The 14606-nt window shown below is 41.2% G+C and overlaps 2 protein-coding genes across 4 annotated transcripts in view; both read left to right on the top strand.

Moving 5' to 3' along the window:
• The window catches only part of LOC103139612 (CUGBP Elav-like family member 4), a 77838-nt gene that overhangs the window by 41711 nt on the left and 21521 nt on the right, over window positions 1-14606 (top strand). The window lies entirely within an intron of this gene.
• celf4 (CUGBP, Elav-like family member 4) overlaps window positions 673-14606 on the top strand; it is a 72762-nt gene continuing 58828 nt past the window's right edge. For 2 of the 3 annotated variants that reach the window (XM_007554261.2, XM_016672544.1), the window contains exon 1: window positions 673-753. The gene's annotated coding sequence lies outside the window, so the exon portion shown is untranslated. The remainder of the gene's footprint in view (window positions 754-14606) is intronic. The other variant, XM_007554258.2, reaches the window with a different exon arrangement.

The following is a 14606-nucleotide window of genomic DNA, read 5'->3' on the forward strand; positions in this document are numbered from 1 at the left end:
CTGACGGTCAGACTTGTTAACGCGCAGGCATGGTACTCACTGCATGTTTGCTATTCTGACAGTTTATGGTAATCTGATAGAACAACGGCTCTCAGTGAGTGACACTCCAGTCCTATCTAATAAATAAAGAGCCGTGGAGAAGAATCGACTGTTTCTGAATGTCACATCATTATATTGCAGACTTTTGGACATAGCGTTGTCCCTTATATGCGACAAGTCAGTCAACATCTCCGCACAATAACTCAGGCAGTGAGTGACTTTTTTTCATTACAATGCTTATGTGTCTCTGTACAGCTAGCTTTGCTAACATCACGTTAACGGAGCTTACCTTCTTTGAGCTACTTTTCTAAGTGACGAAAATAGTTAGACGTTGTCCCCATCGTCTGTGAAAGCGAAGCGCTGCTGAGTTAGCTGTGGCCATCGGATTTCTTACTATTTATGCAGCGCTATTATATTACTGACGATTAGACAAACATTTTCTGCCGCTGAGAGAAAACCACTGCGCATGTCCTGGAGCGCGAGTGAAAGGTGGGGAGGGGAGGAAGAGGGGGAGGGGGAGAAACACGTAGTTGCTTGGATTTTAATTGGTGCGTTTTGCATCCACTGAAAACAAAGATGTTAACATATAAACTGGACAGTATGCTGTACGTTTAGTGATATTTTNTTTTAGGCTGTGCCTTCCTCACCTACTGTGCCAGAGAGTCAGCCCTGAAAGCCCAGAATGCATTGCATGAGCAGAAGACCCTGCCAGGAGTAAGTCATACAAACAGAAAGCAGCTACAATCTGACACAAACACACACTTTTGTTTTTTGTCTTTAAAGCATGCAGCAGCTTATATTTATTTCAAATCCAGTTGGAATCTCTTTTTCTGATTGGGGGGTTCACTATGAGGCAAATCTAAGCAAAGCCCATCTTTCCCTCCCATTTCTCACACCCATCCCCCCTTTCTCTCTCTCTCTCTCTGTCTCTCTCTCTCTCTCTCTCTCTCTCTCTCTCTCTCTTCATTTTGACAGTCACATACACACAAACCCATAGGGAGAAACCACACAATATCACATCATACGCGTACTATTTATATCTCCCCCTCCAGTTTGTGCAAACGAGCACGCGCATGGGTGTGTGCTTGCGCCCGAGTGTGTGGGCCAAACGTCTGAGATAGACAGCGAGGGATGAAAACTGGGTGGGCGGATGGATGTGGGCTCTTTCTACACTTTACGTGCGTGCTCTGAATTCGGTCCGTGGCGTACACTGTGGAATGCACGCTTGCGTCACGGCGGCGCTGTGGATGTTATTAGTCACATGTACAGTGCAGCTGCGTGCATGCCATGCTCTTTTTGAATGTCGAGCTCTTATTCATACATGATATAAAGACACAGTTCTGGTGCTGAGATGGAGGAGAAGCTCCAGTTCATTCATCAGAAGATTCTGCATGTGAGTTTCAGGGATCTTGTGCAGTGTGAGCGTTTTCTTTAGTGCATAAATGATTTTGGGGGTTGCGGGGGGGATTTCACAGTTGCGTGGGTATGCGTGTGCAAGTTTGTTCTTCTTTTTCTTCTTTTTTTTTTTAATTGCACACGCACACACCTGAATGCCTGCGTGGCGTGGCTCGGCGCACGCGCCGGCGAGCGTTGGGAAGTTTTGATGCATTTCTGTCAGGCCCAGCTTGGTTTGCACTGTTCGTTTTTAATGACGCCTCCAGGGAAGCTGACAGTCGCCGTGTTGAGCGCGCAGCCTTTGATGTGAGTGATTATGACATCACAGACGTGCAGTCGAGAAGAGCGGAGGAGTGGGAATCCGTGCTCAGAGTTTTTTGTTTTCCTTCTCCTTCTTCTTCTTCTCTTACTTCCCAGTGGCACATTATTCCGAGAAAAAGAGGGAGGGAAGGAACAGAGACACATGGAAGGAGAGGAGGAGAGATTAAATATTTGGCCAAAACTAGAATGAGATTTTGTGTTCCTAAAAACTGTGCTCTGCCAATTTATTATCCTGCCAGGGTTTGACATAACTATTTGTGGCACAAAAACAATCCTTTAAGCATTCCGTCTGAACATATTTCACTGAAATACAGCAAGAGTATTCACACCCTTTCAGCATATGCTGTCCTGTTGCGATCGCAAACTTTAATGTATCCATCGGGATTTTGTGTAACAGAATAACACAAAGAGTTATGAAAGGGTAACATAACAAAAAAGTCAGTTATCCTACAAATACAAGATCATATAGAAAATTACAGCTAAAAGTGCAGAACGCCACTTCGTCCTATATAAAGACTCACATCTTTGCTAAATCTTTCTCAAATGTCTTGAAATCGTTCAAGAGTGAAAAAGCAACTCACTGCCTGCCACTTATTCTTAATGATGTTTAGGTCTGGACTTTGACTAGGCCCAAAGTTTGACTAGGGTATTCTAACACATAATGAGCTTAAAACTATTCCACTCTCAGGGCTTTTGTAGCTTGTCTACTATGAAGGAAAGGATTCCCACAAGATGTTGCTTCCACTACTGTGTTACACTGCAGTCATGATGTTCTTGTGACGTTTTTCCAAACACCTTTTGGTCTGGTTGCATGTCTTCATGATGATATTTAACAGTCCAGGTATTGTCCCTGATCATATGTTCCTTAGTCTTCATGACATATTTGTTCCCAAATGTTCTCTAACAAACCTTTGAGGCCTTCTCATAGCTGCTCTATTTCTACTCGTTTGGCTGCACACTTTTGGACTCTCCTCAGTTCTGGCCTACATTTCAGTTGTATGACAGTAAAAGGGGATGAATACAGTTGGACAACATTTGTCATTTCCCTTCTGCTTCACTGTTAAGCTCATAAAATACCAATAAATTACATTGAGGTTTGAGGCTGAAACATAATTTGTGGGAAAGTGAATACATCAGCAAAGTCCTGCACACTGCATAAGAGTTTAACAATTAAATGCTATTTTGCAATTCGCTGATAGCTTATTAATTGGTAATTACTAACATATTAATTAGCGATCATTAATAGCTTAGTTATTGCTTAATTCCTACTACTATCCTCTACTTTCAGCAGGGGATGGTAGTAAGGTTTGAACTAGATTAATGGTGAGTGTGAAGTAAAGAGGAGCGATGCCACAGGACAGACCCAGATGGTAGACAAACCTTGAAGCCGAGCGCTCACGGAGGCGGAACGGTAAACGGCCTTTTGTTGTAGTTAAAGGTAAAGCCAGCAAAACAGAATAAATGAGTTCGTTTGAAACCGAGCGACGACTCGGCCCTGGAAGAGGCACTGAGAGCTTCCCAACGCTCCACCTGCACCTCCCCCTGCTGCCTCGTCGTGTCCCCCGCCCCTCTTCTCTTTTCTCTATCCACACAGACCAACACAACCCAAAAAAAAAAAACCCTGCAAATGAAATCCCCCTTTTTTCCTTTTTTTAAGCCACCTACCCTTTTTTTTTTTTTACTTTATCTCCTGGTGTGCTTTTTTATCCTCAAAGTTCTGCAGCACCCCTTATGTTCTGAAAAGTTTTCCACCAAGCTTTTCTTCCTTTTGCTGTCAGGTGAGCTCAGGGAAGAAGGGATTCTGCTTCCTGGCGGAAATGCCTGGTAAGCATGGCTGTAGGCTGTTGATGTAGTCGCAGACAAAGTACTGAGGGGTGAGAACATGTGTGGGTGAGGCTTAGCGTCTGGAGTGTCGGGAGGTACTTTTGGATAAACAAGTGACAGGCGAAGACACTGACGCCAAGGTGACACTAGTGAGGTGTAATTCGTGATAAGTGACAATTTTTCTGAGCGTTTCTAATTCGGTTTTGCCACGTGTGCCCAGGAAAAGATTTGATGGTGAATTGATGCACTGAAACAAGCGGTAACATTAAAAACCTTTAAGAATTATTTAAAAAAAATAAATAAATAAGCCAAGACACTGAAAGGGGGACTGAAAAACCAACATAATCTCCCTGATTTGTTTGCACCTGTTTTGCACCTGCTGTTTGTTCTTTTCTTCTCTGAAGTTTTATTGCTCTAAACTTGTGCCGATCCAAACAATGGAAGCTATTTGGACCAACTATTTTTTCTCGAACCACAAACAGAAGTTCTTAAAATGATTTTTAAAAAAGTGTTCTGCTTGCTCATTTTTATTTTTTCATTTTATTGTTCAAGGAATTCCAGAGGGAACGTTGCTCAGTGAAGGAATCGCGATAGGACAGGATTTCTGAATAGATAATTGACGTTGTAGACTGGAAAAGGAAGCAGAAAGTCACTCTGCTGTTCAGGAACAGATCTGAAATGAAAGGGATACTCAGACGTGGGCTCCCACTCATTTAGCACCTTGCCGCATATACCTCAGTATTATTGGCCTTGAAAAGAAAGAAGAAAACTCAAAAGTCTTTATTTAACATGAATGGACTAGTCACCAGGTCCATTCAGTTTGAGACGACTGTCACTTTGTGTTTTATTCAAATAAGCACCAGTCAAACTATAAATATATATTTATATATTTTTAAAAAATGATATGAAGTTTGTTCAACTCCATCACTGATAAAACATTACCCAGAGACACACACTGATCATTTCAAGCTCTTCTGCCTACAGCAACGAAAATGTGATGTTTAAGATTAGAATATGAGAGCAGACCAATAAAAAAACCTTTTTAATACAAAAATGCGGTCAAATTTTTTTTTTTAAAAAGATGCTTTTAATCTGACAAACCAGCTAGTCGGAACGTATGTTCTCATTTATTACACATGACTGCATTATGAATTAAGTATCTTTACAATTTCGTTAAATAAAATATGATAAAAATAAATCGTCATTATAACTATTTCTAGGGAAATCAAGAAAAATCCAATCAAGATTTTAATTACCATTAACTTAAAGACTTATAGACATATGCTGTGGGGAGTGAAGTGCTAAGCAAAAGCCTAATAAAGCTCCGTAATAAAAAAAAATAAAAAAATAAAAGAAGCAGCCAGTGAAACAATTATAAAGCAACTATTTTCATGAGTTCTTTGAAGCCTGGCCTCTCTGCAGTTCTGAAGGGCATCATCTTCTTTGTTATTAAGTAGGCCAATGATTTAGTGATGGCTTCATCTTGACTTGCACCAAGCATGTCTGCACTTCTTTTCTTATTCATTTTCTCTAACAAACTTAATTCTCCGCTCCCTCTCGCCTCTTTGATCTTGCCTAATACAAAACCGGGGAGGAGAAAATGCTGTCAAATTAGGAGCCGCGGTAACCTAACTTGAACAACACACTTAAGATTTCTATGAATTAATTCCCATTCAGGAAAAAAGCAAACTCAATCCCAGGTTACAGCATGCGACTTTACAGGTCTTCCATTATGCTTTGTCTGTTTTTCCTTTTTTTAATCCTCCTGGGTTAAAGCTACACACAGTGCGCCCCGGCACTCGGTCGCACTGTGCCAGATTTTCCTTTCGACTTTACTGCTCGGCGTGTCTGAACTCCTTCTGAGTCCCTACAGCCAGCTCCTAAAGACATTTCATTCAACGTTTACCCTCCCGCTGACTCCCTATGTATATGGGATTTACCAGATATATCGTCATTGACTCTCTGAGAGCCGCACAGTCTCTCAAGCGTCGCTACGTAGCAACTGTAAACTGGAAGTTTGCCACAGTTCTGAGTCATCATGTAAATGAGTTCTAAAAATTCATGAAGTGAGTCTGTTTTAACTTCAGCTCGCGATCAAACGTGGGGAGAACTGCAGGACATGCAGAGTAATAATGGGGGCTGTTACATACACCAACACGTCTGCGTCCCAAACTCGTCTGAAAGGGGCAGGACGTTTCACTTCCATCCGCAGAGTTTTCATAATTTACTATGCAGCAAATATTTGGTTAGGTCTACAAACAATGAGTGTGAGCTGTGTAATTTATCTTACCACCATTGAAAAAAAAAAAAAAATACAATCTACCAATATGACGGCATAAATTGAGTATTTTTGTTTTCCAGTTCTGGGAGTGGGTGTGTGAGACGGACCTATGCAGTAAAAAGAGGGCACATCAAAAACATCGTATCCTCGCCATAAAGCCTGTGATTCTGTACTCCAGTTTCAGACTACAACAAGAAGCATTAAAAAGCTCCTCTATTGATTCTGGCAAAAGTCCTCAGAAGTGGGTGGATGTGGTTTTCGCGTGTGCACGTGTGTGTGTGTCTGTGTTTATGTGTGGGTCACAGGCCTCGCTATTGCAGGACTAGCTGGTGTGGCGTGTCCGCAAACCGCTGAGGACACATACCCTCCAGCGAATCCTCCTGCACTCAGAGAGGTTGTAGAAAATAAAAAATAGATCTGGCATCTCCTCAGTCGTACTGTCAAAAATACAGTACGGTGAAGGCCACAGAACTGACACGAGCTCCTACCCTTCGTACAAAGGCGCGCACTCCTGAATGCGCACCACCCCAATCCACTTTAAAATAAAAAATATATATATATACAAGCACACAGATACAGATAGCGCGCAAAGCACACCACTGGTACTCCCAACACACTCGTTTTCCAAACCCGTCTCTTGTAACTGCAATTCAACTCTCCTCGTAAACACTCCCATTCACCGACATGATACTCCGATACTCGCGGAAAGAGAAGCAGAGGGGGGAAGAAGGTAAGGAGAGAAATATGGCGTTGATTGACTCTCACTGTAATAGTGAGCCAGATGAGAAATATAGAACGCGGAGAATCAATGCGTCATTTCAGGGAGCTTTCATACACACATAAACACGCAGTGCTCCGAGCCCAGCGGCAGGCGAACCGGAGAAAAGACAGGACGGCAAATGAATAGCCGGACGGAAGAAAGTGGAAAGGGTGTTTGAAGGCAGAATGGAGAGAGTGGGTGGATGGAGGGAGTGGGAGGAGAGTTATAGTTGAGGTGCCTCTACACCAACTGATTTGTGTCTGTTTCTTTTTTCCAATCCCCCACCCCCTCCACTCAGCTGAGATAATGCCAGGGCAACAAAATCCATGACATTGATTGGCTCCCGCGACCCAGTTTCATGGCAGCTTTTTCTCAATAAGTCGCCCTCATTGGTCAATAACTGCCAGGCTCCCCAGGTAAAGTGGGTGAAGAGGTGTTTGAATGTGGATGGGGGAGATTAGGCCACGCTCGGTTATATTTTGTGTCCCTTAAAACATGCACAAGTGCTCCAGATTCATCCTTTCTTGTAGATTATAGATTGGAGGTGCCATGTTCAGGAGGCATAGCCTCACGTCGATGTGACTAATGCCACTGACTGTGCAGCGTCGCCTCCCTCTCCCCAAGCCATCACCTCATCAACTATCCTAATCACCCTTAGCTAAAAGAAACCATTTGCCACATAACGTGCTCCATCTAATGAATACAAAATCACTGTCAGAAAGCTGGAATGAAACACAAGCGAGTTTTAGCTAAAACGACTCCAACTTTAAAGAAATCAATAGGCACATGCATAAAAAAAAAAAAAAAAAAAAAAAACGCCAGGCAGGTTTTTCTAAACTCGTAGATCAGCGGAGTGACTTATTTCAAGTCGTACACGGCTAATAAAAAGAAAGAGCTGCATTTATTAGCGGTGGTCTGCGTAACAAAAGAATTAACGGTATTCCTGTCCAAACCAGTGCAAAGCCTTGAAGCGAGGCACTTTGTAGGATGAATCTGGCAGGTCATAAGCCTGCAATAAAAATTCAAATGAGTCTCCCTTCGCGGACAGCAGCTAGGAAGGCTTGGCTTTGGAATCATTTCAGGGGCTAAACACTGTTTGTTGATAATATAATTCATTAATTAAGGCTTTCTTATTATGCCCTATAGAGGGACTGAGAATTGCCTATTATCTACATGCGACCTATTGCTACAGTTTTGAGCACCTTCGTCTTGGACCCTTTTTTTTTTTTTTGTCTACATTAGGGCGGCTGCTTCCAGTAAAAAGGATATCAGCACACAATTATATGCTGATTTTATGCAGGGCAATAACACACAAATCCAGCTTTTTGGCAGAACGATCTTTTGTTCTCGCATAATAACAGTGCCTTTTGGAGGAAGCCAAAACTTAAAAAAAAAAAAAAAAGTCACTACACTGGAAAAAGAAACTAGTTGAACCAACTTAATTGAATTGCTTCAATTGGCAACAAATAATTCAATTATGCCTATCTAACTCAATTTATCAAGTTTTTTTTTACTGAATTAAGTGTGTTTAAAATGAGTTTAAAATTGCACTTTTGAGAGTGCAAAAGTGGTAACAAGTACTCTCAAATGTGTACATTTTGTAGTGCACACTCCAAAGTGCACTCTCCAAAGTATGCACTCTGTAGTGTACACTCAAAATTGCGCTCTCAGAGGTGCACTTTGTAGTGTACACTCAAAAGTGCGCTCTCAAAAGCATATTTGGGTTGTAGTTCATGTTACGGATTTATTTACATTAATCTCACTTAGTTCTCAAAAGTGTACACTTTTGAGAGTGCAGTCTAAGTCGGATAAAGTCAATGAACTGAGTTTTTATGATCATAATATATTGAGTTGGTCAGACGTAGGATACAAAACTGGCGTTGAACTCAATTGTTTCAAGTAATTTAAAAGTAAAAAGTTTCTTTAAGTTAAAGATTTGTAACTTTTAAGCTAACTGAACACAAAAAACAGTAAGATGTCATAACTAAAGCAAAAGAATTAATTGAGGTTAATGTAAATAAGTCCCTAAGAGGACGTGCAGCCCAAATACACTTTTTTAGAGTGCAGTCTGCACAGTGGCGTTGAGCTCAGACGTCTTTAGGTTGAAGTGGAAAGGTAACTGTATCCAGGCTTTGAGTGGAGGCTGTGCTAGCAGATTAATGCCTATGGTTTTGGTTTGATTGATTCACTGATTGATTTGTGTAATGAACTAGAGTGCCTCGTCCAAATGAGCCTAAGCTGTCAGTACTATTTAATTCAACTGAACTAAAGTGCCTGTTGGATTGTTGAACGTGTGAAAACTCTTTTGTCACTGTACTGCCAGAATCAAGTCATGGGCCTTAATGCACTCTGAACCGGTTCTGTACTGTGCAGGACTTATTATTTCTCTTGACTAGAATTTCAAGCAGGAGTCTTTCCTGTTTCCTGTTTGAACAACATGCAGGTCTGTTATAAAATACTTTGTAGAATCACCTTTCAAAGTAAGTACAGCTCAGCTTGTGTGACGTAGCTTTTGGGGTACGTCACAAAAACCGAAATTTATGCCAGTATTTCCTGTACAAAGTTGCTCATAACCCGTCACATCTTTTTTTTTTTTTTTTTTTTTCAGAATCATTTACTGCTTTATGCTGGTCTACGGTTTATGACGGCACTGTACATTTACGGCAGGAAAAATGTTCTTCCCTCCAAGGATTATCAATTTGGCAAAACAGAAATGCTTACGCTTTTAACCAATCTCTGAATGCTTGAATTAGTTTGATGTCCACCTAATTTGGGGCAGATACAATAGCTTTGGTTAAAGCCCCGTGAGGTTTAAAATGTGAACTGCACTCTAATTGTAACATCATTATAAGCCTCCACACCGTCCTTTGTCATATAAAGTCTGAATGCTCCCATTATCATTAGGCTTTAGGCCTGATGTTACAACCTCCCATTGCCAAGTGGAGTTTGAGCAGATTGTACAAATGAGAACTATTCATCTGCCTTGAGGCAACAGTTCACTATAGTCCAATAAGCCAACTAATTTTAGAAGTGGTGCATGCTTCCCCCGCCGGGTCAATAGATTGATTATCCATATGTGAAATTACACACCTTTTAAAACTGAGCACAACCGCAGTGCCATGGCGATAACCCAGTTTTAAATGCTAATCTCATTTAAAAAGGGAGAGAGTGAACATTGGCCAGCAGTGCAACTGCTCCAAAATCAGACATTAGCAAAGGAGAAGAAACCTCCCTCTGTAGAGATGGCCTTGCTAGCAGGCTATTTTCGGGGGCCTCACTTTAATACTGGCACCGGCTATTGTCAGACTGAAATCAACTTGTCCTTTTTCTTGAGTCGGTATTGATCCGCAAAAGCATTGCCTCACAGTGCACCACTGATTCTTCATCCACAACAGCCTTTCCCGCTGAGCATTTACAAGTGTTAATGTCACAGCTGGCATTTAAGGCTCTTCAGTGTACCGACTAGGATGGTGGAAGAAAACTGGTTTTAAAGATTCCCTCAATGTACTTTTTTTTTTTTCTTCTGTGACGGGATCTTAGAGAGAAACCTCCTTTGTGACATCCAAATCGTTGTCTGAGAGTCGAGAAAACTCAGCCGTCCTCTCCTCGTACGACTCGAGTCGTTCCATAAGCTCTGCTCCGGAGCGCCGCGCTTCCTTACTGATGTAAAGCCAGCAGCGCCTGTGACTGTCGCCGGGGAGAGGACGGAAGCATAGTTCACAGATTTAAGTGTCTCCATAAGCTGGTTGTGATAGTCATTCTGCCGTTGTCACAGTTTTACCTCCTGCTGCTGCTGCTGTAGTGAGTAAACTCCAGCTGCTTTGAAACATCCTGCCAGTGAAGGAATTTTATATATAAATATATATATATATTATTATTATTTTCTTCTCAGAATATCTTTATGTCATCCTGCTATATCTATTTGTCTTTTCATGCTCTCAAGCCCAGAAGAAATACAGCAGAGTTTGTCTTTTCCACCACAGTCAGTGTAGCAATGTCAGGATTTTTTTTTTTCTTTTTAAAAAGGAAAAAATCATTGTGTCTTGTACAGATATGTTACCATTCACGTTAAATGCTAAGGCACAAAAAAAAAAAGAAATGCATCTGGAAACGATAAAATTCCAATAAATCAGTCACATTTACAGCTTAATTTATCTGTTAAAGTAGCATTTTATGGGTGGCGGGAGCACCTTCTGGTCCGCGCTCTCTGTACCTTCCCTTGGTGTTGGGCGTTGGTGTGATTTGGGATTGTCTGCTCAGCTCCCCGAGCCTCTTGCTCAGTTGTCAGTGTGGGACAGAGCAGATGCTTTGAAACAGCAGAGAACATTTTCATTCAATGATCTCATTTTTCCCCGAGGCTTTACAGGGCTCTTACAGCTTTTACTGAACAGCATGGAGCCCAGTATACTCTGCATCTCGCTCTATATTCCTTCTTTCTCTTAATCAATGGTCTCCAGTTTTTTCAAAGGCGACCTACCGCTGTTATGAAATTAAAGGTTATCGAGGAAACTTAAAGCCTTAAAGGACTTTTTTTATTGTATTCACTGCCTCTTTAAGACATTTTATTTTTGCAATGAACATTGCTTATAAGTCCTGTTTAATAGATGTTAAAGTTACTCTCTGGACTTAATGTAAGTGTTTCAAAGCAGCGATGGGAAGTTTGGCTCTTTTCAGAGAGCCGGCTCTTTCGGCTCCCAAACTGGTCTTGCTTTGTTATTATTATCTGTATCTTACATCTACCTGAGCCTGTATCCATCGTTTTGATTCTGTATGAATTCAAGAACCACCATAATTGGTATTAATTAATTCTCAAGCAGCTGAAATACAGCATTAAAGCCCTAAACATTTATAATAGTAATTTTTGTGACGAGTGCATGTAAGCTACTGACAGCCGTTTCAAAGTAAAGGTCATATCTTACCAGTATCGTAATACTTCTGGCATCTATGTTTTCCTTTACCATAACTACGGCTTCACAATATCAGGAAAATATTTAATAGCTGACACTTGCAGTGGTGATTTTGATTATGATGAACTCACATTTTTCTTTTACTTTTTACCACTGCACAATGCCCCCTCCACTCTCATGACCTAATTTACTTTAGCCGCTACAGATGCACATCAGGTTCAGGACTGAACGCAGTCAGAATAAACACAGAGTTGAGACACGGCGAGGGAATGTCTGATTATTGAAATATAGTATCTTGCCCAAATATTGCATCAATCAGTCATTTGCAATTGCAGTATTCTTCACAGAGATATTTGGATGGCTGTTGCGATTGGAGAATTGTGCAGCTCAAATCATAACCATGATTGAAACACCATTCAGGAACTGGGAGCCACACTTCAGAAGAGCTAAATCTGTCATCATTTCTTTTTTTATTGGTATTACAGGAACCAAACCACTCCTATAATGAAGGACCAACGTTTTGCATTTCTTCACTGGAACTTTGATGATTTATCCTTAACGATGAGCGCGTTTGAAGGCCTCCTCTCCATCACCCTGATCTGCAGCTTCTCTATCAGATCCAAGTCACGACTTTATTTGAGCCACTCCAGTCGGGAAAAACATGTCTGAAAAATATAAAAAATTACCTTAAACCCAAATCCGCAAGGGTTATGAAAGCCATTCGGCTTTACTTTACTTTACTTTAGTAATTGTATTTTGATGTTTTGCTTTTTTTTTTATTTTTTTTATCAAGTTATTCAATATGTTCAGCGGACCGCGACGTGGCACTTGGAAAATCTTATTCCCAACTTCAGCTGAAGCAGCTGGCGAGCCGGTGGCCGGCAGATGTGATAATGACATGACGCTCCGGCTCAGACGGGATAGCGGTGCACGACTCAGGCAGCTTTTAATAATTGATGGCAGCCAAGACCCCGGATTGGCCAGTAATTGCATTACAGGTCACTTCTCAATAGCAATTTGCTAAAGTTGTGGTGATTTGTGCCAGGTGGCGATCAATAGACGGTGTCCAGAGAGGCAGCACCCCCACATGCTGTTTGTCTTTCTGTTTCTCTAAGGGAAACCGGTGGAGATATTCTCTTTCAATGCTTTCTGCAGATTCCTAAGGATTTCCTCATTCTGTCTAATTATACCTGTGTTATTTCTATACTCTACAAAACCTGGATGTAACCAAATTTAAATCTCACATACGCTGGGTTTCATTGAGCTGTCACAGGATTTGGGAAGCTGAAACCGGGTACTTTTTTATTTTTACAGAGTAAGAGAAGGCTAAAAAGTTGCTGTTGTTCAAAGATAATCAACTCATTAAAAAAATAACCCTACATGCAAGTCAGTAGCAACCACTGAAGTCCCAAACTTATTTGTTTAATCAGACTTCAAGTAGGGTTCATGTATTCAGTGAGTAAATTTAAAATATATAGGCTGTGACACATCTTAGGTTTGGATATTTCATATTGGTTCAGGACACATGATGCAGAGGACTGGGACCAGTTGCTTCTTTAGAAAAAAACACCAGCTACTCATAGATATTGACTGGTGGTCTAACTATAAGTCTGGCTGAAAAGACAGTGCAGGTGGCTGCGGCGAATGAAAATGTGCCAAGATTTTAGCAATATTTCAGGAGAAACTACAAAAAGTGTCTTTTTATGCTTTGTTTCTGCGAAGGTCTTAATGTTGGTGTTGTGCACTTCTGATTTGATTAGATGAAATATTTTACATTTTAAAATATAGACAATCAAAAACAGTCCAAAGAAACGAAAAACTGTAAGAAATCCCTTTACCTTAGAATTTGAAGCCCCTAGGCAGATGCCAACTTTAGTGTCATTGCTAGCTAACAACCTATCACCTGTATGGAAGTACCCAAAACGTGTTGCAGGTTTCTTTTGCACGTCTTCAACACTCTTGTGAGTTGAGCAGCTCAACAGGAAGCCACAGGAAGCACAACAAGACAATTCAAGAACGGTTTCCTTTCTTTGGAATAAGCTGTGGGACGCAGCTGCAGCAGATTCACAGACTTCCCTCAAACTTCCTCAGGTCTTAATTCAGCTGAGGAGCCCAATGATGCATTTCCTTTAAAGAGTAAGGATTATTTTAGCAACAGTGGCATCAATAAAATAATCAAATTAAAATCAGTACAATCTTTAATTTAGCAGCTGAGTCATGGCGAAGTGTTGTTCATCTGTTTCTTACTGTTATTAGATTCGGGCAGTGAGGGGTTAGCGTTTGCTTGCTCATATTCAGGCATACTAACGGCTTAGGCTTGAGAAATATTGTGCTGTTTTAATATTGTGAGCCATCCTACACCCCTAGGGATAACTCGTTATTGTTTAATGGCAGTGACCTACTGTTTATGTCTCAGTTTGGGATGACACGCTTTTTCTTTTTCTTTTTTTTTTTGCACATCCACACTGAACATAGTTTTCTACCCTGCAGGTATGTTGTTTTTTTGTTGCTTTTTTTTTTTTTTTTACATGGTTTGAATCTGATAAGCAGACAAAACTGGCATTTTGCCTTAGTCGAAATGATTCAGCCTCAGAAAGTGTGAATGAGAGAGATTTCTGATGCTGCAGGAGCAAAACAAGACATCTAAGGTCAGAGGCGACAAAAAGCCAATAAGCGAAGGACAATCCCGGCTTTTAGGAGCTCGCTTAAATTCTGCATCTTTATTCCAGTGCAATGCATAGTCATCCCATTGCCCCTAATAAACAACTGTACATGGGCTCCACAAGAGGAGGCAGAAATGAGTGGGAGGATATCTGAAGTTTAAAAGGTTTTTTTTAAAAAAAAAACAACAACCACCTCCGAGCTCGCCTTCATCTCATTGCAGAGCTCAGTGCTCCGTTTGTGCTGAAGTTCAGGCCGTTTTCCCCGGTGCCCCTTCTGGCTACAGTCACCTTCTTGGAAGTTATTTTACAGTCGTCGCCTTCTTTTCGTCTTGCCTCCATGTTGACGTTTCAGCCGCTTTGACGCGCAAACTATCACTGTGTCATTCAGCTGCATCTGGTGTTGATTCCTCCTCTGC

This window comes from Poecilia formosa, unplaced genomic scaffold (assembly GCF_000485575.1).
Source record: "Poecilia formosa unplaced genomic scaffold, Poecilia_formosa-5.1.2 Scaffold62, whole genome shotgun sequence".
Taxonomy (NCBI): Eukaryota; Metazoa; Chordata; class Actinopteri; order Cyprinodontiformes; family Poeciliidae; genus Poecilia; species Poecilia formosa.